This window comes from Macrotis lagotis, chromosome 1 (assembly GCF_037893015.1).
Source record: "Macrotis lagotis isolate mMagLag1 chromosome 1, bilby.v1.9.chrom.fasta, whole genome shotgun sequence".
In the NCBI taxonomy this organism is placed as follows: Eukaryota; Metazoa; Chordata; class Mammalia; order Peramelemorphia; family Peramelidae; genus Macrotis; species Macrotis lagotis.
In genome coordinates this window covers 154160467-154185731 of record NC_133658.1, presented here as the reverse complement: position 1 = coordinate 154185731, position 25265 = coordinate 154160467, and the positions used below count along the sequence as shown (strand labels likewise).

At 36.0% G+C, this 25265-nt stretch overlaps 1 protein-coding gene and 1 long non-coding RNA gene across 3 annotated transcripts in view; one reads left to right on the top strand and one right to left on the bottom strand.

Moving 5' to 3' along the window:
- Nucleotides 1–25265, top strand: part of MSRA (methionine sulfoxide reductase A) — a 536950-nt gene that overhangs the window by 190178 nt on the left and 321507 nt on the right. The gene's annotated exons all lie outside the window — the stretch shown is intronic.
- Nucleotides 5104–9745, bottom strand: LOC141504274 (uncharacterized). The gene is made up of 3 exons (XR_012473264.1): nucleotides 9656–9745; nucleotides 8066–8169; nucleotides 5104–6609 (listed from the first exon to the last, which is right to left on the bottom strand). It is a non-coding gene; the product is annotated as an uncharacterized LOC141504274 (long non-coding RNA).

The following is a 25265-nucleotide window of genomic DNA, read 5'->3' as shown; positions in this document are numbered from 1 at the left end:
TACATCTAAAATTGGGAAGAGGGGAGTATTTTTATTACAGGCTCCCTCAGGAAATGGGTCTATATCCTTAATAAAAGGTTCCCATTTAAGACCTAAGGTGATAAGGAATTTTAATTAGCACTTTAATTGAAACAATGAAAGAGAACCCTCAATTTTTTCAAAGTTCAAAGTCCTAGAACAGCCCTATACCAGTTCTTATTAAAACTAGAGGCAAGCAATTAGGAGCATAGAGCACTGACTATGGAGTAAGAGAACCTTGGTTCAAATTCTATCTCTGACATTTATCATCTTTGACTTTGGGAAAATGACTTGACCTCCCTGGGCTTTAGTTAGATTAAATGATGTCTAAGATCCCTCAACCCTTGATCTATGTTCCTATAATTCAAGTTTTCTTTGGACTAATGGCACACCTTATAGCTAAGGATTCACGTCTTATTTTAAATTAGAGACTTCCAATCTTAGATAAAGTGGAAAACCAATCAAAAATAAAAACTGAAATGGAGGTAAAAGAAAAGAGAGAAGTAGTTTACATCCATAACATACTTTATGGTTTGCAAAGTGCTTTCCTCATAACAACCCTATGAAAAAAGAAGCATAAATATTATTATTCCCATTTTACAAAGGAGAACACACTGCAAGTAAAAAGACTTGCACCTGAGGGTATTGAACATTAACCTTCTTCTCTGGAGACCCCTTGTGCAAGTAAAAAGATTTGCTTTGAGGTTCTTAAGATAGCTGGGTACTTGAGTATTGACCTCTCCTTAGGAGAGATTAAGGTCAATATTCAAATTTCCACTGTCTTAACTTCTTAAAATAAAGGGGTCCTGCTAAGGAGATGAAGTTGTGAATGATATTCCTCTAAACCCTCTGGTGCTATGCAGTTCTGCATGTCCATTCTCTCAATTTTTAGCCCCCCCCCTTTTCTTCAGATTTTCCCTATTTTGGAAAAATCCTTGCTTGACCCTGCAGGAACCTTTAGCAAACTATCAATAAACTACAAAAGATAGTATTGCAGGCTAAAGAGTCATCACTGAGAGTACTTGTACAAGACTGGGAATAAAGGATTTTTGTTGTTCAATTTTGTTGTTCAAGTCGTGTCTTAGTGACCCCTTTTGGGGTTTTCTTGGCAAAGATACTGCAGTGGTTTGTCATTTCCTCTCCAGTTCATTTTACAGAGGAAAGTGGCAAACAGGGTTAAGTGACTTGCCCAGGCTCACACAGCTGAGGGAATAAAGGATAGTTGATATAGAAGTCAGCTACATAAACTTATGATTAGAGGAGCCAGAGATCTGGAACAGGTGAGCCTTCAGGACAGAACTGGTTAGGCAAACTAAAGTTAGGGCAGAGTGAGGATTAGAGACCAGAAAGACAGGTGGGAATCAGGAAAATACAGTGGTTAGGGGTGGAACATGGGACAAGATCAGGAGCCCAGATAAATAGTCAAGAATGAGGACAAGAATACTAGAGGACAGAGTAAGGTACCAACAGTCCAAAGCACCAGTTATAATAGGCCTTTGAGAGCTGTCTGAGCAGCAGCTCAGCCCGAGGAACAACCTCATCATCTGAGGCACTGGCCTGCTTTGGGTTTGGGCTTTTATATGGTTCCTATTTTGAGCAGGTAACTATCTCTGCCCCTACAGACTGGTCTCTGAGGGTGAGAGAGCAATTATTGTTACTTGACCTTGGGGCAGAGTATATAGGCAGTGGAAATGAGCTACCACCATTGTATTTCTTTCCTTTCACTTCCTATCTTCTGCAATGTATGGTCTAGTAATAACAGCTCTTTCCACAAATATAGCATTGCCAATTCCAATTTGGAAGGAGTTTTAGAGGTTGTTTAGTTCTTTAAGATTTACAGATACAGATCACTTGTTGCACAGGTGCCTTCAGCAAAGTAGATATTTGGTAAATATTTGTTGAATTGAATTGAATGTACCTGCGATCTCCATTTCCTCTGGTTTTGTTCCAGTTAATGGACACTTTTTTTGTTTCTAATTCTTTGCTATCATAAAAAAATGCTGACTATTAATATTTTTGTATGCAAAGTTTCTCTCAGTTATTCTCCTTGGTATATTTGTCCAAAAATGGCTTTTTTGGATCAAAGGATAGTCAATTTTTAAGAAACGCAATTCCACATTACTTTGCTGAATGGCAGGAACAATTCACAACTCTAGCAGTAGGGTTATTAGTGTGCCTCTCTTACTGTAGCTTCTTTAGTTTTGCTTTTAAACTCTTCATAATTGGTTCCAGTCTACCTATCCATTTTACACATTATTTGCCCTCACATACCCTGCAAGCCAATGAATCTGGCATATTTGCTGCTCTCAAACAAAGCATTCTTTTTCCTTTCTGCATGGTTCTGTGCTGGCTTCCCATTTACTATGTCTCAAATGCAACCCGTCCCCCCACATCTTTCTCTCAGGATCTCTGGGTTTCTAAAGTGTTACCTTTTACATGAAGGCTTTCCTGAGCCTTCTCATCACTCATGTCTCCCTCCTCACAAATTACCTTACATTTGCTTTGTATGTTTTTAAAAATCTATTTATATTTGGATTGTTTTTTTTTTTTTTTTTGTCTTTGTATTCTTAGTGTCTTTTATAGTGCTGGGCATACTATAGAAATTTTTTAGTTGACTACTTACTGGTTTTTCTTCCTTCTCTTGTATCTTACTCTCACTCCTTGGCCCACTGCTTTTTTCCATGTTCTTCAGAGCTTATCTGTTTTCACAGTTTCAGCTAACACTTGCATCCTGATAAAATTCAAATTTATTGCTAAAGTTTTGTCCACTAACACAAGTTCCTGTTCTATATTTCCTGCTTTCTTGCTATATATTTCCTTTGGATTTCCCAATGCCAACCATAAGTTCACCATGCCTTTTCCAAAAACCCTTCCTTAACTCTTCCCAACATCCTCATTGTTGAGAAGAATGATGTTACCATTTTAAAAAAATCATAAGATTTATTGAGCTTGAGGGAACCTTAAAAATACAGATTGTTCAAACTTCTCATTTTATTGATTAAGAAAACCAATGCTAAAAAAGTAAAGTGACTTTCTTAAAGTCACTCAAATGATTAGTAGGTAGAATCCTGACTCTAAGTCTTATATTCTTTCTATCATATCAAGCCAATCACACAGGTTTACCATAGATATACATATATTTGAAACTCTCTTTCATACTTTATGTCCCTGTTTAACCCAGTCCTACATAAAAATTCCCCTATCCCTCCAAGTCAGAAATAGAATTTTCCCCCAACTTTTTATACTACCTTGTCTGTCTCTATTTTCCCATTGAATGTCCCTTCTTAAATCGCATTGCCACTATACTGATACTGACCCTCACTACTACGTTAATCTCTAACCATGTCTCTCAGAGCAGTATCTTCTTGAATAACCCTACCAGACTAATCTTTCTTTTTGTATGATTCAATCCTGCTATTTACTTGTGTAAAGACAACAATGACAATCTTCCAAACCACTTAATTGGTTCCATATTTACCACCATCAATCAAAATTTTTTTTTCCTTTTGTCCTCTAACCTTCTATAATCTCATTATCTCCTATCTATGCAACCTTATTTTCTACTCTTTTCCACAGCCCTCTCTTCCATTTGAGCCCATCTTTTCATTATTACATAAATATGGAGGTAAGAGCAGTGCTTAGGAGTAAGACAGGGATAGGAAGTTGATAGGGTCAATCAGGGTCATGCTAGGGAGAAGAGAGCCCAATGTATCAATGAATGATAATTTGAATTGGGAATATTTCTGAGACATTTACCTTTTCTTTTTTTCATCATTTCATCAGTCATGCCATACTTCATCTAACACAGTATGGATGCCATATTAGATCCAGAGAATCTGTAGAATCTTAGAGCAGATGGAATCTAGTGTCATTTAATCCAACCTTGTTGTATCAAAGATTGGTAGACTGAGTCACTTTTATGGTAATGTATAGACCACAAGCCTCTTTTTGTAAAAGAACATTGTTACTGAAGAATTATGCCTGCCATAATCATTAGTAAATTGAGATTAAGTATAATTTTTCCTTCTGTTTATACTGAGGCTGAGAAAGTTTCATTTTGAATTTTTTTTCAATATAATTTTGAAGGTAGAAGAGAAAGCTCTCTGAAGGGTGTGCTTTGTTTATTCCATTCGTTTTAGTTCAAGTACCAGAGAAATCAAATGGCAGCATTTCCTACATTTCTTTCTATCTTTTGTCAGCATTTCACTTTTCTTCTATATTGCCTTTCCTGAGTCATCAGTATTGGTCTAATGGACTGGAACAGCCCAAGTTGAATGGTAATTACTTATTGAGTTGCTGATAGCCCAGATGAGAATTGAACTTATTAGTTCAGTAATAATGGAAATCTGTGTTTAATGCAGACATTTTAAAGCCATTTGAAAGGCTCTTGGATCTTTCTATGTTATATGTTAAAATGCCATTTTGATATTTTAAAATTCTGTACATGCCTGCATGTGGAAGAAACTTCAGAGCTATCCATTTAAAAACTAGAGTAGCTCAGTGAAAAATTTAGGGGTGTTAAGAGAAAAAAAATCAGAAAAGTCCATCCTGAAAAGGATATAGAGAAGCCACATGGTTGTGCATCTCTTAAAGGGAAAGAAATGTCTTACTTTCCTGCTCCCTCCTCCCCAACTGTATTCTTCATACTGTTGACAGATAAATTTCTCTTTTGTTTGGATCTATTCAAAATTCTTCAAAGATTCCTAACTATCTGCTGAATATATATATGCATATATATGTATATGTGTATATATATATATATATATATATATATATATATATATATATATACACCAGTGTGTCCCTGAAAATTCTCTGAACTCAAACTCTGCAACCCCTTGCTTCTCTTCTGAGGTTTAGTGTGAGTTGTTTTGGGAAATTCTGTTAATCACAACTGAGCTCCCACTAATGTAATATTCTCTTTTTATAGAGCATACAATCATAAATTTAATAAGCATTTACAGTATACAAGAAATATAAATAACAAGAGAAAATCAAGTAGCAGAATCCTGCTCTGCTCCATAGATATATGGGGTAGACATAACCTCTTTAGAAATTCCAAGGGAATTATAATCTAAACTCCACTTTAATTTTATTTATTCCCCCAGAATTCTGGGCAAGGGATGGCTTTGAAATTCATAGACTGTGTGGTTAAAAAAAAAACAACAAAAAACAAAACCTAGAGTTCAGTGCCATTTGTTTTATGTCAGTCATAATTTATCTATAGTCTATAGCCAATCACTTCTTCAACCTTAAAGTCTCTAAAAAAACCTACTAGGACTTCTGGATTCAAAGATACCATGGCAGTACTATTCTGTGTGTTCCCCTCCAACCTCCTACTTTATCTGCTCAATCCAATTGCAGCTCCCTTTTCCATCTCATCTTGCCCTAACACGGTGACATCTCTTCTGTAATTAGATATCATCTTCTGAAAAATGTAGTCCAGGGTATTTCTCCCAACCTAAAAATGCTATCTCAGCCTATTGTTGGTGAAGTCCTGGGGACTTTTCTCTTTGACCATGCCCACTACACAAATAAAACTCTTTAGCCTAGGATTCAGGGTTGTTCATAACCTGTCACCTTTCTTGATTTCTTTTTTTCTCAGTCAAAGTTTATTTAACTTTCATATATTGATAGTATGCCAACTGGACTTCTGATCATCCCTTGTACATATTCAGTTCTTTCTCAACTCCCTGCCTTTGTTCAAGTCTGGAATGCCCACCTCCCCATCTCTATTATGTGAAATGCTTCTTATATTTCAAAACTCATCTTAAATAGCACATTCTACATAAAACTTCCCTCTATCCCTCCAAGTCAGAAATAGGATTTCCCCCCAACTTTTTATACTATCTTGTCTCTTTCTATGTGGCACTATATTTATTGAATTTCTTCATTTATGTATAATATTCTCCCTGCTCAATTGTCTGGTTCTGTGGAATTTGGAATTTGGAATTATTTATTTTGTACTTTCCCAGGATTTCTAGCAGAGTCTTTCCTATATTGTAGGTACTTAATTACAGGGTTGTTGAATGAGTGAATGAACAATAGTGATTTGATAGCTCACTATGAAGTTAAAGCAAGTTTTGATAAGAAGGCTTTTTTTAAGCCAAGTAATAGGCTAGAAAATGTCACTCCAAGATGTGTGTGTATATTATATAAGGATGAGTCAGTAACTAAGGTGAATTTAGAGTTTTTTAAGAGCTAGAAGGAACTTTAGTTCAACCTCCACATTTTCTACTTTCTCTTTGGCTTCTTTAGGTGACCTATCTACAATTGCACAACTAATTAGTGTCACAGGTAGGGCTAGTACATAGATATCCTACCTATTAGTTTAGTGCCTTTTTCCTCCAGTATTCTGAAATAAATTTGGCTTATTTCAGAAAAAATGAACAAACAACTATTTTTAGTTGTGATTAACTTCCAGTCCAACACTTTCATTTTAGTGACTGACAGACTTTCTGATTCTTCCAAGAAAGAATATAGTTATTAATCCCACTTTCCAGTTGTATAAAATGAGGCAATTGGAATAAATGACTTCCCCACTCTCACATTTCATGATCCAGTTTGTTCTTCTTCATCCTTGAGCTTTACCTGAAAACGAGAAGCATAAGGATAATAATTATCTCAGTTTTGTGTACATATTCTGTGTTGTCTTTCACTGGCTTTAGCTTTTTCATTAAGAATCAAAGGCTTGCAGCTTGACAGCAATGCATCCTCTAAAAACAGATCAGCTATTTTAAAAAACCTTTAGCAACAACACTGCTTACCTGATTGATAGCTCAAAAAGGGTAGACAATATCCTCTGATGTACACTCCTAAAGGATATTAGCTATAAACACGATATGAAAGACATGCCTCTGAAAAGTGCAGCCACACCTCAGTGACTGACAACTTGTTGCCGGCCCATCACCTTTTTCATTATTCTGCTGCTGCACTGACTTGGGTGAATGTAATGACCATTCTTTCAACTCATTTTTTAATTCTTCCACTTAAAATACAGAGTTGCACATGTTAGAGAGAGGAGCCTCACTACAGTTCCTCCAATTATCACACAGAAAGGCAAATAAGAAACAAAAACTTTTCTCATGGCTTTGCATCTTAGGTTTAGCATTAGTCATTGTTTCCCTGAACTTGGAATTGGTGCAGCTATCTCTGGATGCTAACAAGAGAAGACTTTTTTTCCTGAAACCTTGGTAAGGGAAAGCATTGAAAATTTAATGAGTTTTCTTTCACTGGGGGCAGGTATTTTTTTTTATTTGTTTGTTTTTGTTTTTGACCATAAGAACAAGTAGACTAGAACATCCATCAGATTGTCTTTTTGTAGATACTAGAACCACATAAGGTATATTATGTGTGGTGAAATTCTCATTTTTTTAAAAATACCTTTTCCCCTGAGTACTATCATTGCTACAATTATTCTATGTTTCAGCCCAAAGGAGTTGTTTCCCACATATCAGAATTCCATCTTCGAGTGATTAGCTTCAACAATTTTTATTAATTCTATAGAGATGATTGAAATCCTTTGTGTATTGGAAGAGTAATTGAATAAATTCTAAAGAATCAGATGCTGAGTAAATGATTTTTTGGTAAGATCTGTAAATATCTAGATATGAAAACTCAACAAATCAGACTGGGCATGAACTAGGTTCTGCCTTATCACACTTTGTCACTGTGGATGAATCACTTCCCATCTCTGATCCTCAGTTTCCTGTAAAGTAAGAGGGTGGGACTAGATTTGTTCTCTGGACCCTTTCACACTCTTAAAAGTTATTGAGGATCCCAAACAGCTTTTGCTTATGTGAATTATACCTATTGATAAATCCATCCACTGTAACACCTGGAGTGGTCTTTATCCATCTGCCCCTAGGGTATTTTTCCCTTCTAAGCTGATCTTGACTTCTTGCTCTTACACATTTCTTTGTGACATATTGTTCTAGTACTGACCCTGGTCCTCGCCTGTATCTATTATCTTCAGTCCTAGGAATTGACTTCTCTTTTGGGCTCTGCTATGGCATCTTAAGTCTCAATTGTCATTCTGATTCCTTACCTTGAGTTGCCTCCTGCCTGCCTCAGAGTTTGACACCTCCATCACCCAAATCAAGAAGTAGTCATATCTGCAGAGCTCTGGTTGCAATCACACTTCTGGGATTCCTGACCACATAAAAGAGAATATTTTAAAAAAAGGCAGATAATGAAGTGCTTGCATTTCCAGATCAGAGCTCCTCTTGTTTTCTCCTGACTATTAGAGCTACTTTCTATCTTTGATCTGCTTCCTTTAGAATCTGAATCCCTCCTGTCTAGACCCTGGAGATAATTCCTCATTCTTAGCTAACTCATTGCATTTGACCATCACCTGGTATGTTTTCTGTTTTTCTCAATAGTATTTGTCACACTTTGGTTCTTAGCTGGCCAGGTCTTTTCTAGATAGGACAGTGGAGGGGGGAGTTTGTTGGAATTTTAACACAGAAATGTGAAGTGGTTAGGGGGAAAAGTATGTGGGAGAATATTTTTCTTGATTTTCTTTTCAAAATATGTGCCTCCAAGTGTAAAATAACTGAGAGAAGAGAAAATAGAATTGTTTCTCAAGAGCTTTCTAGGAATGAACCAAAGCAGCTTTTTTGGCACATATGTAATTGTAGAAACTACATTGGATTTGGTATCAGAAAACTTGGATTTGAATGCCATCTCTACTTCTGTAATCTTGAGCCAGTCTCTTGACCTCTCTAGGCCTCGGTTTTCTTATTTATAAAATGAAGGGATTGGACCAGATGATCTCCTAAGACTCTTCTAGCTGCAAAATCTCATGGTCCAATGATTTGTAGCCCTGGAGCAGTAACAACTTCCCCAGATTCTTTATTTCCACTTATGGAGGAGAGCGAGTGTGCAATAATAGAGCAAGTTGGCATGATTAGCTCAGCCCTCTTATCTATAATAATAATATGGATTTTATATATATTATTTATATAAATATAATATACAATAATGTAGAATATTCATACATAATTATAACTTTTTTTTTGCTTTGCTTAGATTTTCAGTGTCTGTGAGTCTTTATGACCCTATTTGAGGTTTTCTTGGCAGAGATAGTGGAGTGTTTTGCTGTTTTCTTCTACAGTTTGTTTTACAGATGAAGAAACCAAAGCACACCAGGTAAAGTTGATTTGCTCTAGGTCATACAGCTAGTAAGCATCTGAGGCCAGCTTTGAACTCTGGAAGATGAGCCAGCATTTACCTAGCATTTAAAGGTTTGGAAAAACATGTTACAATAATTATCTCATTGATCTTTACAGCAGCCTTGGGAGATAGGCCCAGCAACTTCAATGTCTCTTAAACAATTTACATACAAACATACATATCTCTATATTTAACTGAGTTAACATGTTTTCCTTGTCTTTTGTTCCTTGGACTAAACATCCCCAAGTTATTGATTCAGATTTGGAGCTGGAATATACCTGGGAGTTGTAGCCACATCTTCTGATTCCAAATCCTATACCCTTTCCACTTGTACCATGCTGCCTTCCCAATACATTTCTTCAATTCCTATTGTGGTTGCCTTACCCTTCATAATCCATAGTTTATCAATTTCCTTCTTCAACCAATTCAATTTCAATTTAACTAACATTTTAAAAACACTTACTGTATTCATGGAACCAAGTTATCTTATGCTCTTTGATACTGTTCTGGATCTTAGAGAGATAAGAGAATAAATCACAGATTAGAGCTTTATGTCTGGAAGAGACCTTTATATAGTAGTATATTCTTCTCATTTTTTATATATGAGAGAAATGAGACCCAGAGAGATGTTGCCCAAGGTAATGCCAATAGGAAATCCTATACTTTTTCTTCTCTGGACCTCCAATTTTGTTTTGTTTCCTGGCTCTGTTTCTCTTACTTTAAAACTTACTTGTTTCATCTTCACTTCTATATCCCTTTTTATCCCAGTCTTCATCCATTAGACACACCCATTTGCTTTTTGGGTTCTGTCTTTGACTGGCCTGATAATTGAGTTTTTATTATGTCATAGATTCCAGAGCTCAAAATTCAAGAGTGAGTTTGATTCTGGGGCAAGGATGAATTACCATTTGATCTCATATTCCTTGTATTTGTGGTGACCAGAAAGCAAATTCAGGAAGGGATTGTAGATCTGGGTTATCTTTCTAAAATTTGAAAAAAGAAATAAAGAAGGAAGAGATGCTACTAAGTCCTTGTCCCTGGAAGCCATGATCATGTGTGATCAGGCCCCCGCCAGGTCTATACAGATTTCTGCTATTGCAGTGCCTTTCTTTTTCTAGAATGGAATTTGTTTGACTTGATGCTAAAGATATTTTTTTATTTCTTATTTTTTATAGCTTGCTTGCCAGTTTCTTCAGAAAATATCTCAGAAACTGGGAGACAGATTTCTTATTTATATATACTTGAGAAAAATAAATAAGTGTAATAAAATATACAGAAAACAAAACTGATTATAAATTAAATAAGCATATGCAAGAATCTTGGAAAATATCAAAAACTGCATGAAGATATTGGAAAGAATAACAAGTGTGATGTCAGTAGCTGTAGTTACCTGGTTTGGTTACTTAATAGATATATGATTGTGGGAAAGTCAAACAATTTCTCTAAGCCCCTCAGATGCCACATCTGTAAAATAAGGTTCTGGCATTCAGACTGCTTCCCTCATGAGGTGGTCAAGAGGCCCTCACAGGTGTTTTTAATATTTATATAAATTTATATATGAATATGCAGTTATACATATATATGTGTACTTTGCAACCATAAAATACTGGAGAAATAAACTATGGTTAAGTAATGATTATAACACATTGCCATAACGATATAGAATATTTATCTTGACAAAGGACTTTATAAACCTGTTACCTAGCTTTCCAGTAATATATAGGACCTTAGAAAATATCTAATCCAAATCCCCCAACATTCTCTTTTGATTTTCACAACAATTTTGAGTTAGAGTTCCCATATTAAGATACAGAAAATGAGACTCAGAAGGCTTAGGTGATTTGCTAAAGGTGATATAGTTAGTATGAAGTAGAACTGGAATTCAAACTCCAATCTTCTGACTACAGAGTTAGTATTCTTTCTACTTATTTTGAACTTCTCTATTACTTTGTGTGTGTTCTCAATTACACATAAAAGGTTTAATATTCATTTTTAAAACTTTTGAGTTCTAATTTATCTCTCTCCTTCCAGCCCTTTTTCCCCTCTTTGAGAAGTTTTGCAGAATGTATTTCCATATTAGTCATATTGCAAAAGAAAATACAGACCAGAAAAAAACAATACAAAAAAGTTCAGAAAATTTTTTTTAAAACAGTATGGAGGTAGATAATATTTTTCACTAAAATTTCTTTGGAATGTTTTGGATTATTGTATTGCTCAGAATGACTTAAGTCATTCACGGCTAATCATTGTGCAATTTTGTTACAGTATACAATGTTCTCCTAGTTCTGCTTATTTTATTTTGCATCAATTCATATAGGTCTTCCCAAGTTTTTCTGAAAGCATCCTTGATATCACTTTTTTTTAGCAGAATAATATTCTATCACAATTTCTGCCAAAACTGCTTTCCATTTTTCCCAGTTTTTGTTAAATACTATTTATTGTTCCCAAAACTCAGATCTTTTCTTTTCTCAAACCATGGTCATGTATTATTTTGTTTTGTGAACCTAATCTATTACCTGCCACTCTACTTCTTCAAATTAGATTGTTTAGATGATAACTGTTTTGTAATTCAGTTTGCTATTGGGCATGACTAAACCAACTTTCTTTCCATTCCTTCATTGAGTACTTTGATATTCTCGACCTTTTGGTCTTCTGGTTGAATTTAGTTATTATTTTTCAAGGTCTATAAAATAATTTCTGATAGTTTGATTGGTATGGTACTAAATAAGTAAATTAACTTAGATAGAATTGTCATTTTTATTATATTGACTTGGCCAACCTAAGAGGAATTAATATTTCTCCAGTTGTTTAAATCTAACTTTAATTGTGTGGAGTGTTTTTTAATTATGTTCATATAATGCCTGGGTTTGTCTTGATAGGTAGACTCCCAATTACTTTATATTATCTGTAGTTATTTTAAATGGAATTTTTCTATGTCTAACTGCTGAACTTTGTTGGTTATATTTAAAAATGCTGATGATTTATGTGGATTGAAGTTGTTACATATTTCAATTAGTATTTTTGTTGATACTCTCAGATTCTCAAAGTATACCATCATATCATCTGCAAAGATATTTTGTTAGTTAATCGCCTATTCTAATTCCTTCAATTCCTATAATGCTTTTTTACTTTACTTTGCCATATAAACCTTGTACTTAATTGTTTGTTTACTGACATTGTTACTCCTCCCCTTAAATAAAATCAAGTGAAATCAGAAATTGTATTGCTAATTCTCCTTCCCCAAACCCCAAGTTTCTAGTGTAGTTAGGTGCTTAATCAATATTTGTTGTATTGAAATTGTCTAGAGTAACAAGATAGAACATTTATGTGATGTTCATTAGAACAGACTAAGTAGTCTATGTAAAAAAACTTATAATTTTTTTGTGATTCTTAACTCTCATTTCCCTTACATTTCATGCCGTTTAGCAATATTTACTGTTAAGTCCTTCCCTTATAAAGATTGATATGGGTTGACATATCCTGCCTTTTCTCTATCCCTGGAGATTGGCTGCACCCTTAGTGAATGTGAATCCCCTGATGGACAATTGATGATTCCAGGACAGCTGGCTGTAAGGGGCAGTTCAATCAGTATGCATCACCACTAGGGCACTACAGTCATTAAAATTCATTATAAATGACTCACAGTCCCAGGAATCTCATTTAGTTCTCATTCAGCAGCTGGAAGATGCTGCCTGCTGTGAATGTAGGGTTTCCCTAAAGATTTTACCTAAGAGTAAGGGGCAAATAAGTCAAATTTTTATATGATGAGTAGGAATGGGGATGGTATAGAATATTTTAAAATAAAATATACACATGTACATGTATGTCCATAGTGCAAACACATATATAGTCATCTGTATATACACCTACAACATGTGGATATGTATAACACAGACACTCATATGTGTATATTATATAGATATTTTATATGCACACTACATTTCTTTGTGTACATATATATGCATATTTGTGTTTACATATATATATATATATATATATATATATATATATATCTAATAAAGCCATTTGGGCACTTTATCAAAGGGAATGTGAGAAACAAACCAACCAACCTGACTCATGGAGAGAAGAAAAGGGATGAGAAAGACAGAAGAATGGTTAAATAAGACAAGAGGGAAGGAGATAAGACTAGAAGGAAAGAGGAAAGCTGACATATGATGAGTAATCTTAGAGTGCCACCAACTACTAGGGTTCAGTTTATATATAAACTTCCCTGGAGAGAACCAGGCTTCCTGAATATGGACCCTTATTGCCATCAGTACATTTTCTAACAGATAATCCGTTAAGAAGTCCACCAAGAGTTTAGGCATCCCTATTCCACATCCTGCTGCCTTCAGGGACCTTGGGCAATATCATGGTATCAACCCTAGAAATCCCCGAAGCTCCTGCAGACTTTTTTTTGCTAAATATAAATATCTTGATAATCGTTCTAAATCCTGCCCTCTCATGGCTATAGAGTTTCAAGCTATTGCCAATGCAAAGTCAGAAATCCTACTAATAACATTGACTTTGTGACCTTGGATGAAGAAGAAATCATTTTCATTGATGTTTTCTATTCATTTAAAAAAAGCAGGTCAAGATAAAAAAAGTTTTGGATAAATTATTCTCAAATTTGAAGGTTGTATTACTAGAGGGAGTAACATAGTATTACCTATATTACTTAATTATCCTTTGTCTTCCTGAATCTCCCCATGTTGAATTCTGACAGTTCAGGTTGGTCCTTGAGAAAATTGTAAAAGAAATGAAATTTGTCTTCAGTGTCCCCAGACTCCCCATTCAATATCCTTTTACTTTTCTGTTTTCCTTCTTCTTCTTCAGGAACATTCTTTTATTCCAACCAAAACTTGTTGAATGACATATCATTCACCTAATGAACTTCTCAGCATCTTACCATTCCCTATAAACTGGTAGTCTAAGTCATATTTCTAATTGGAATCAAAGGTATTAACTTTGGGTAGTAAGGAGGAGATGTGAATTCAGGGGCCCACTTTTTTTCTGAATATTTCTTTGAAATCCCAACCCCCTGGGCCTCCAACACCCTCCTCCCCCTCCAATTTAATAGAAACCTGCCTATGCTGTGCTTTTCAAAAAAGCACCTTTACTAAATATATTGTTTAAAATGCAATCAGTACATAATAGGAATTTTCCCCCTTCAATTTGAGCAAGATAAATAATGTTTAGATTCTTGTTTTATGTTTATGCTAAGGCCAAGTTTTAGTCATTAATCCTGTAACTTCATTTTTGCTAGAATTTTCATTGGCCAACATCTTCATGGAATCCAAAGGAAGTTAAATAGTTGTTTCACTACCTGAGTGAAGAATCATGTGATTAAATTTCAACTGTTTAACATGTTTCCATTCTGGTTATTTGTTTAACCTCAGCTTGATTATGAGTGAGTGAGCTCCCCTTTAACCACAAAAGATTTTTTTCAGTAATATAATAACATTATCAAAAGGACCAAACTTCTGGTTATCCTATTAACATTTTTCCAGTGATTAACCATTTGAGTGTATAGCACATCTGACATATTTTTATGTCTTTAGGATTTGCACAGTGCTTTGTACGATATCTAATTTACTCCTTAAAACAATCCTATGAAGTGATTACTAAATATGTTATTGTTTGCATTTTAGAGATGAGCTGAAGCTTGTAAGGGTTGAGTGATTTACCCATGTTTCCATGGCTAATAATTGCCAGAGTCTAGAAGCAAGGAAGTTGTGTGTCCTATTAAACTTTGGACAGGTCATATCTCATTTGTGATATTATATTCAGCCCTGGAGTATGATATTTTAGTAGGAATATTGATAAACTGAAATGTATCCTAAGGAAAGTGATTAGGATGGTGTGGGAACATGAAGCCATGTCATTTGAGAAACAGTTAAAGGAAAATAGGGCTTGTTTATCCTGAAAAAGAGTTGACTTAAGGTAAAAAGGGTGACTCTCTAAATTAATGAAAGTTGACTTTGCAGAAGAAGATTAACTTATTTTTTTATAGCTTTAAAGGCTCAGAGCTAAGAGCAAAGGATGGAAGTTAGCAGGAAACCTATTTCAGCATAGTATAAAGAAAAAATTTCTAATAATTAGAACTGTCTAAAAATGAAATTTCAGCCAACTAAGTGACACAGTGGATAGAATGCCAGACTTTGGATCAGGAAGTCTCTTCCTGAATTCAAATCTGGCTTCAGTCACACCAGCTGTGTGACTCTGAGCTGATTTACCCTATTTGCCTCAGCTTCCTCATCTGTAAAATGAGCTGGAAAAGGAAATGGCAAATATCTACAGAATCTTTGCCAAGAAAGCCCCAGGTGGGTTCACAAAGAGTAGAACATGACTGAAACAACTGAACACCAATGGAATTGGCTACCTTCTTAGATAATGGATTTCTACTCGCTGGAAATATCCAAGTCATCATTAGATACCAATAAGGGGTATCAGTTAGTAAGAAGCATTCAGCACGCATTAGATTGGAGTTTAATCTAGATCAGACCTCTGAGGTTCCTTCCAATTTTATGATGCTGTGATTTTCCTCTTGAATTTTAGATGAAATTAGTTTTAGCATTAATTGAAACTTATTATCTAATGAAGTCCATGATCCATGGGCAGCTGAGGTCCTTCCATTAAATATAATTCAAACACATAGATAAGTGACTCCTGGGTTATTTGCATTGGTGCTTTTTCATTAGCATGGATTCTTGAAGTTAAGAATTCTAATTAAGATCCACAAAATGTTCTTTCTTTATGACATTTTCTTGTAGCTAGAATTTACATTTTGATTATTCTATAACTTATTATATAATATGATATGCCTGTAAAATGACCTTGTGTAGCAGGAAGTGACATTCTCTCTGCTGTGTTGTATTTCCTTTGCTGAAGTGTGTTTTCTGACCTAGCTTATTTTCCTTGTGTGTGAGTGTGGGGGGGCGTCTCCTTTTTAAACTGGCATCCCATGGAGAAGAGAATAGACTTTTTTGGTTGTAATGATGATGGAGGAAAAGTGGCTGTAAGATGTCTGGATACCACATTTTAAGACTCACATTGATGGATTAGGAGAGCAGCCTGAAGAGGTCAGTGAAGAGTAGGTGAAGAGTGGCTGAACGAAATGGGGATGTTTAGTTTATAAGAGTTGGGGAGGGGCAGAGGATATGATACCCGTGATCAAATATTCAAATGACAGTCATGTGACAGCGCAATTAGATTTGTTCTCTTTGATCTCAGAAGATGGGACCAAGAGCAATGGTTAGTAATTGTAAAGAAGTACATATGAATTTGATGTTACGGAAAAAATCTTCTAACAATTAAGAGTGGATTGTAATGCTTCAGGAACTCAAGGATCTCTCTTCTTGTAGATCCTTCAAAGTTTGGATGATAACTTTGGACAACCACCTTGTAGATGGCATTCTTTTTCAAGTTTTGGTTGGCTTAGATGACTGTTGAGGTCCCTTGCAATGGTTGAGATTCTATAATTCTTTGAATGTGTTTCCAGAATTCTGAATGGGAATGTGGGACAGATCTTCACAGATACAAAGATATGTAGACTTGTCATCAGTCGTTTCCCTGCTGAATTGTAGATTCAATATGCTATTGTAAATTGTCCAGGGAACCCAGTCCTCCTCTATGGGAAAACTTGACATTATCAAATTCTAAGCACTTGACTTTTCTATCTCTGTCTTGAAAATTTTGTTTTGCATTTAGAAGAGAAATCTGGGGAGGGCTTTTTCAATTTTGAAAGTTTACTGTGTGGAGAAGGGATTCTTGTCCTGCTTGACCCCAAATGACAAAACTAGAACCAGTGGATAAAAATTTCAGAGGCAAGTTTTGACTTAGTTCAAGGGAAAATTACCTAAAAATTCGAGCTAAAAAAAAAGGATGACTTCCTGGGAGGTAGTGTATTCTTCCTCTCTAGAGACTTTTTTTTTGCTTGTCCTTAGACAAGGATTTATTAATTTTTTTATGGTTGAAGAAATCCTATAGGTTTTAAAACATTTTTTAATATTTATTTATTTTCACATTACTACAATAGTGTTGTAAAAGTAAACATAATCCTCCTCCACTAGGGGCTTTCTATCAGAAACTCTTTGATCACTTGTGGAGTTTGTAGAGGAAATTTTTAGTCACTTATCAAGTTGGAATAAACTAGTCTTTAAAATTTATTTCAGGGGCAGCTAGGTAGAACAGTGCTTAGACAATCTGCCTTATAGTCAGGAGTATCTGTGTTCAAATCCAACCTCAATTTCTTATTAATTGTGTGACCTCCCTGCCCCCCCCAATAAAAATCTTAAAAAGAAAAAAGTCAATTCCACATGATTCTATGATTCTGTCACTTGCCTGTGGCCCCATAACTAATGTCAGGCTCAAGACTCAAACTCAGGTCTTCTGACACCTGCCTGAAATAAAACTTGATTGTTTTCAAGAGAATGTGATTAAAATGCTACATGGAGAAGAGATATTTTCAAATTTGTGGGTCATCTGGACCCTTCCTTCCTTTTCACTTTTTGCAGTGATAGAGAACTGAGGCATGTTTTGCTGTGTGATTTTATAATCCTTTTTATTTCCCCCATTAGATGATGAATTATTGTAAAAGGAATAAAGTCATACTACCCTTTTTTTCTTTGGGGATTGGGGGGGCTGAGCAGGTTAGTAGAGAGGGCCTCACCCTGAAGCCCGTTGATCATGCTTTGTAGCGCCAACAGGGGACGTTGAGGGGAACCAGGCGGATGTTTGCCTGGAACAGATTGCAAGGGGAGGTCTGGGCCTGTCAAGCTTAGCTGAGCATTAGCCCCTATCATTTATCACTGTCAGATGGAAGTGGGGGGAAGATGCACTGGACCATTCCTGCTCATCTGCCGACTGACGCGGAATGCAAGCTCTCGGCTGATAATCTGCCATGGTGGGGGCATGTGCAGGCGTGAGATACTCTATCACAGACTGCAGTGCTGCACCCTGCTCAGAGCTGCCGACATCTTCACAAGGAGAGAAGAGATGAGGCCCTGTCCTGCTGGGCTCCTTTACCAGCATCACGCGCCGCCTCATTTCCATGGTTTTGTGTCGATCCGTTCGTTAAAACGGATTTAATGGTGTATTAGAGACATCCATTCAGGCTCAGGAATAATAATCCGATCCTGATGATAGGATGAGAAAAACACCACTCTGTGTTTCATGCCTTAATTTAATTCCCACGACTTGGATACGCTGCGAAGCGCTGATTATTTTAATACCACAGAGCTGACAGTGATGAATGCAAGGAGGAAAGCCAATAACTTTGCGAACATCTATTTGAAAGTGACAAAAAAATACAAGTAAAAAAAGCCTGCGAAAGGGGGAATTAAAAAAAAGAAGTAAAAGAAAGTATAAGATTTCAAAATAAGAAAGTCTGCTCAATGTTAATTTGTTAGGATCTGAAATGTATTTTAAAATCAATCCAGAGATCACAGTCTATGGAAAAACCACAACTTTATAGTCATATGAAAGGTCTCTACTACTGTATCTTTTTTGGCTAAAGTGAAGATTTTCAATGCTTGGATGAATCTTATTTTAAATTAGTTGTTCAATTATATCACAATATTTGATTTTTGATGCTCATAACAAATTATAAATCATGACTAGCCATGGGAGCACTTCATAAAATTCAGATGGAAATTTTTCAATAAATTAATGTCACAATTTTAATAGACTCTGAATTAGACATTATTGTTAAGCATTATAATTATAGAAAGAATATACAAATTAAAATCAGATCCTTAGAACAATGAGGAGAGAGGTAATGGTTTGCTGTTATTCATTAATAATGGGTGACTCTAGGATGCATGCTAGTAGAGAAAGAGAGGATATTAGTGCTGAACAGGACCATTAGAGTAAAAGAACAGAGCACCAAATTCTTATTGTACAGATAAGGAGACTACTTGGGCCTGCCTTGAAACTCAAGCCCCATATCTTCCCTTCTAGACTAGAAGTCTTTCCATTGCAGAGGGATGAGGGGAAGACACGATATTAAACATTCAACAAATATCTTATTTGATAATTCTGCAAAGTAGAGTTAAAAGTATCCATTTTCAGATGAGAAAACTGAGGTTAAATGACTTTCTTGGAGTCACACAGCTAGTGTTTAAAGTTACATTTGAACTCAGCTCTTTCTGACTCCAGACTGACTGTACCACTGTACCACCTAGCTGTCTCATCAGCAAATAGCTTCTAAACCTTCTGCAACTGATTTCACCAAATAATCACACTCCAGTACTGGTAAATAGAGAGCTACCCTCAGAGTCAGGAAAACTGAGTTCAAGACACCCCTCTCAGCTACATGACCCTTGGTAGGTCACTTAATATATCAGTATTTTGGGCAATTGTCTAAAGTAAGTTGTAGAGGAGGTGCAAACAGGTAGGTGGCACAGTAGATAGAGCAATAGCCTTAGAATCCAGCCTCAGACACTGACATGTACTACCTGTGTGACCTTGGACAAGTCACTTTAACCCTGATTGCCTCATATCCAGGGTCATCTCCAGTTCTCCTGATGGCATATCTGGCCACTGGACCCAAATGACTCGGGACGAGAAAGTGAGACTGGTGACTTAGCACAGCACCCCCTCACTCAAATCCAATTCATGTGCTGGTCATGACATCATCTCCCTGATGTCATGGTCTTCTTCAAGAATAAAGGACAAACATCATCAGAGAAGGTACTGACTGACCTTGGGAGAGGTAGTTTCCTCTCTCAGGAGTTTCTTATACTGATAAAATTGTACTTCTTCCTTAACCTGCTCCTTCCTATTTGTGGTCCTTATTCCTATTATTCAAATATGCCCTAAAATAGAATTCTATATCAAATCAGTTAAGCATATCATTTAGAATAGTAGCTAGTATTAAAAGTATACAATTAAAGCAAGATTTTAAAGAAATATAAACTTATAAGTACAATTTGCCATCTCTCTGGCTTGTTTTTAGCATTTCTCAATCACTGATTAATGTAAGTCCTTGTTTTTGCCAAGTTTGACCTGAAAATATATTTTATATGACCCCAAACCTTTATACTTTAAGTCAGAAGTTTTTCTGAGGATTATTCATTATCTAATGTTTCCAAGCTTCAGGCCAGTTTGGGGTCAAAAAAACCTTTGACTTGTTTTTAAACATTTAAACTGCAGAATATCTAGCTCTGTCCTCTTCTGCTCTTCCTCTATGCAGTTTTGTATGGTGATCTCATCAGCTCCCATGGATTCATTCATTTTTTAAATGAATTGTTTTTAGTCAATCCAAATCTACCTTCTCTCCCTCCCACCTTCAATCCTTTCCGTGAGAAAGAAAAATAAATTCCTTTTACAGACATGTATAGTTAAACAAAACAAATTTCATCTACAACAATGCCCATAGATTTAGTTACCTCCTCTATTAAATATTATTCTCATATTTATCTAGCCTTAACCTCTCTTCTTTTTTCATTACCTTGTTAAAAATATTAATTTTAAATTTTTCCCAATTTCATGCAAAGATTGTTTTCAACATTCATCCTTTTGCAAGCTTTTGAGTTCCATAATACCACCCTCCCTATCTTCCCTCTTCCCTGTGGCAGTGAGTAATTTTATATAGGTTGCATAAGGACAATCAGGTTTAGCATATTTCCATATTAGTCATCTTAACCTCTCTTCTGACCTCCAGTCTCATATCTCCAAACACCCATTGGTCATCTCTCAAACCGGTTGTCCCAAAGTCATCTTAAACTCATCCTGTTCAAAACTGAACTCAATAGCTTTATCCCAAACTTTCTCTTCTTTATAATTCCCTTGATACCAGCCTTCTATTCATATAGACTAATAATCATCCTTGAGTTTCTTCACTCCCCCACACCCCAACTTCTACCCACTGACTGACCAAAGGTAGAATCACCCATGTCCTATCACTTGTTGAGGCTTGGTGATTCTACCTTTGGCATTATCTTTCATGTATACCCCACTCTCTCCTCTGACACTATCACCAAGTTCCATTTCCACTTGGTTCAGGCCCTCATCAATTCCCACCTGAACTGTTATAATGGTTTGTCTCATCCCTCTCTATTTCAGTTTCTCCTCCACTTAGCTCACAAAATAATCCTAAAGTTCAGGTTTGACCATATTACCTCTCTTAAATAAACTTCAGTGGATCCCTATGACTTTCATGATCAAATATAAAATCCTCTGTTTGCTTTTAAAGCTCTTTATAACCTATCCCCTCCCACTACCTTTCCAAGTCTTTTGTTTTATTTTTAATAACTCTCCTTGTGTGATATTTGGATAATCTAATATTGGTATATTGCTATCACGTGCCTTGGCTACACTCTTCCCAAATTAGTTTCTCTAGCACCTAAATTTCTTTTGCTTTTCTCTTTCCTGCCTAGTAACAGCATTTTGGTACCCAGAACTATGTGCTGTTATTCTCAGTGTATTCAAAACATTGCCAGAACTGATTTTCTAATGAACACTGTTGAGTGAATTGGGGAATAAATGGCCCTGGAATGGACCTAGATCCCTGGGGGTGCCCTTAGATTGGTGATAATCTGGGAGTCAGACAGATGGTTCGTGGGCAATTTGAATGTAACCGGATTCCCATTGGAACTGAATTGGCTTCTTTCATAGGAAGGGCAAGATCCCAGACCGTCCAGCATAATTTCCCTACAATGAGGCTACAAGTTTCTGGTAAATTGTTATTTGTGTAGGCAGATGTGAAATATAGCAGGTTAAGCCATGGGTCTAGGTCACTTGGGGAATTAATTCAAACAAAAAACCAGTGCCACAAATATGAGGTCCATTGTAATCTCTGTTGTCAGGCTACCAGTTTATCTGTGTAGTTGCATCAAAGGTACTCAAAGAATTTTAGAAGAAAAGAATCTTGGACAATAGTCTTCATTTGTTATTTGTCCACTCTTCAGTGGAAGGAAATTGTCCAACACTGGATCATCATGCCTTGGCATGGGGATCCAATGTGGTACTAGACTTGTGAATGATGAGAGAGAGAGAGAGAGAGAGAGAGAGAGAGAGAGAGAGAGAGAGAGAGAGAGAGTGTGTGTGTGTGTGTGTGTGTGTGTGTGTAGGAAGGCTATCCTAGTTGTTGAGGGTAATAGTAGGTAGAATTTCTGAATTTAAAGCCTCAGTTAACCTCTTGTCATTTCCAGCCATTGTTTCTGGTTTCCTCTCCGAGGCCAAAGAGAAAGTCTAATCCTTTTTTTTTATATGAGAGCCCTTCAAATACTTAAATAAAGCTATCATTTCCCCCCTTGAGTCTTCTTTCTGCCAGTCTGACTCAGGATTTCTGCTTCTTTTTAACTAGCCTCCTATGAAGACTTATGGTCCTTCTCTACCATGGTTGCCCTCTCCTGTACCATCTTCAGCTTCTTAATGTTCTTCCTTTATTGTAGCATGCAGAAATGAACCCAGAACTCCATCCAGGGTAAGATTAGGTTAAAGCACAGCAGGAAAATTACCTTTCTATTGCTGAAAACTCTTAGTAGTCCAAAAATTACTTGACTGCTTCACCTACCAACCTGGCCATCTCCAAACTTGTCCAGTCATCCCTTCCAACTAACTGCCCACCTACCAACTTGGCCTTCTCCAAACTTGTCCAGTCATCCCTTTCAGGTCTGTATTACTGATCTGATAGTCAATATGACTTCCTACACTTCTCTGAATGTCAGTTGATCAACAAAAATCAATTAAGTACTCTATACAAACACTGGGTGCTGGCAATACAAAAATAAGTGACACAGCCTCTGCCATTCTCCCCAGCTGATACCATGTGCTCACAGATAAGTAAATATAGACCACATCCAAAGAAAGATCCAATAACTGGGGTAGAGGAAGTAGCCCTAACAAATGAGGGAATCATGGCTATAGAGCTGGCAATAGTCCTTAGAATCATGTAGTTCAACTCAATAATATTACAGATAATGACACTAAAGCCCAGAGAGGTTGTCAGAAATATGTATGATTCCAAGAATTCTTGATGCTAGGCACAGATTACTAAACCTTGTTGTCCAGTATATCATTTCTCCTATGAAATGTAAACATTCATTCTTTAATTCAACATACATTTATTAGACACTATACTTGATTTGAAAGAAATGCCTTCCTGAATTCAGGGAACAGAAATTAGGTTAGTTTGATTGGAATGTAGAATGTATGATTAGAAATAATATGAAATAAATATGAAAAGGTACTGGGGTCAGATAGTTAAAGTGTTTTAAAGACCAAGGTGAGAAGTTTCAATTTTATCCCAGAGGCAATTGCAAGCCAGGTAAGAATCTTGACCAGGATGTGATGTAATTAGTCTTGTGCTTGAGGAACATTATTTGACAAAAGTAGAGGATGAATTGGAAATGAGAGAGACTGGAGGCAGGAAAGGATATTGTTGTAGACTTGGTGAAGGTAAATTAGAAGCTGAACTGGAGTGGTGGCTGTATGGGTTAGGGGAAAGGGGAAAGTTTCAAAGTGTGTTGTGGAAATAGAACAGAAAAGACTTTATAGCTGATTTGACATGGGAATAGATTAAGGAAGAATAGAAAATGACTAAAATTGGGATCCTAGGTATCTGAAAGGATAGTAGTGCTTTCAATAGAAGCAGGACAATTTTTAGGACCTTTTAAGGAAGAAGATAATCAGCCCTATATAAGACCTTTTGAGTTGTGACAAAGATGGGATATGCAGGTTGAGATCATAGATATTAATTAGCCATAGATTTAGAGCTAGAAGGATCTTAGATATGATCCAGAAGAGTCCTGTTATTTTATAGATGGGGAAACTGAGGTCCAGAAAGGTTAAGTGATGTATCCATAGTCTTACATGTAGTGCAACCTGAGTGTCTGATCCAGGATTTGAATCCATGGCCCTTTGACTCCAAATCCAGAATCTTTCCCACTGTTTGTGATGGAGAGCTATAGTTTAGAAGAGAAATTAAGACATGATATCTAGATTTAGTAGTTATTTTCATAGAGAAGATAATTTATCTCATCGGAGTTGATAAGAGTACTGGGGGAGAGGATATAGATAAAGAAGTGATTTCCTTGTCATCCTTCTAATGATTGTGACTTCCTACTTAATGGTGAACAATAACACACAATCAAATATTGTGTAAATGCTTTTATTTCCATTATCTCAACTGATACTTTATGTTTTCTGTTGCTGATAGACAACTAGTTAAACTGAAACAACACTCCTTATGCATGGATGCAGTCCTTGTGTACTTCTGAATATATGTGATTTCTCCAAGCGATACCAGTGGGCTGTGGTATAGAATAATCCAATATAGGTAGTCTAATGCATTCTCATTTGAGCAGTGAGGAAATTAGGTCAGTCAGTCACTCAACAAACACTTAGTAAACACTTGGTATATACCAGGAGCTGTGTGAAGCACTAGTGAGACAAAAAAACAAAAGGACCAAAGACAGTTCCTGCTGTCAAGGAGCTCACGTTAGAATTGAGGCTCAGTCTGGATCACATTGCTAGAAAATGATAAATCTGAAGGTTGAACTAAGGTCCCCTGATTCCAAGTCCAATGCTTTTGCATTAATACATTACTACCTTATTCTAATACATTGCATTTTCCTCATTTACCTATTTGTTCTATGTGAATTTGCTTTCTAACTTAGATCTCATAGCTGGCAAGAAGATTCTTTATGTATAAGGGGAATATTGATGATTACTGTAATATAATAATAATAATACCTAGCATTTATATTAAAGTTTGCAAAACACTTTAGAGATATTTTATTTTATTCTCATATCCATCTTGGAATGTAGGGGCTATTATTAACTCCATTTTGCAGATGAGGAAACTGAGGCAGAGAGCTAAATTCACTTGCACAAAGACATAAAGCTAGTGTTTGAAGCCACAATTGAGCCCAGGTCTTTCTTACTATAGGTAAGTGTTTTATTCATTGTGCCACCAAGTTGAATATTAATCATCAAGTATATCCATATATTTATTTGGAACAATTATCACATAAAGATAGAGAACTGCTGGAGGTTGAGAATAGCATCTATGTGACTTTGGGCAGATCACTTAACTTCTCAGTGACTGAAAATTGAAGAACCATTGT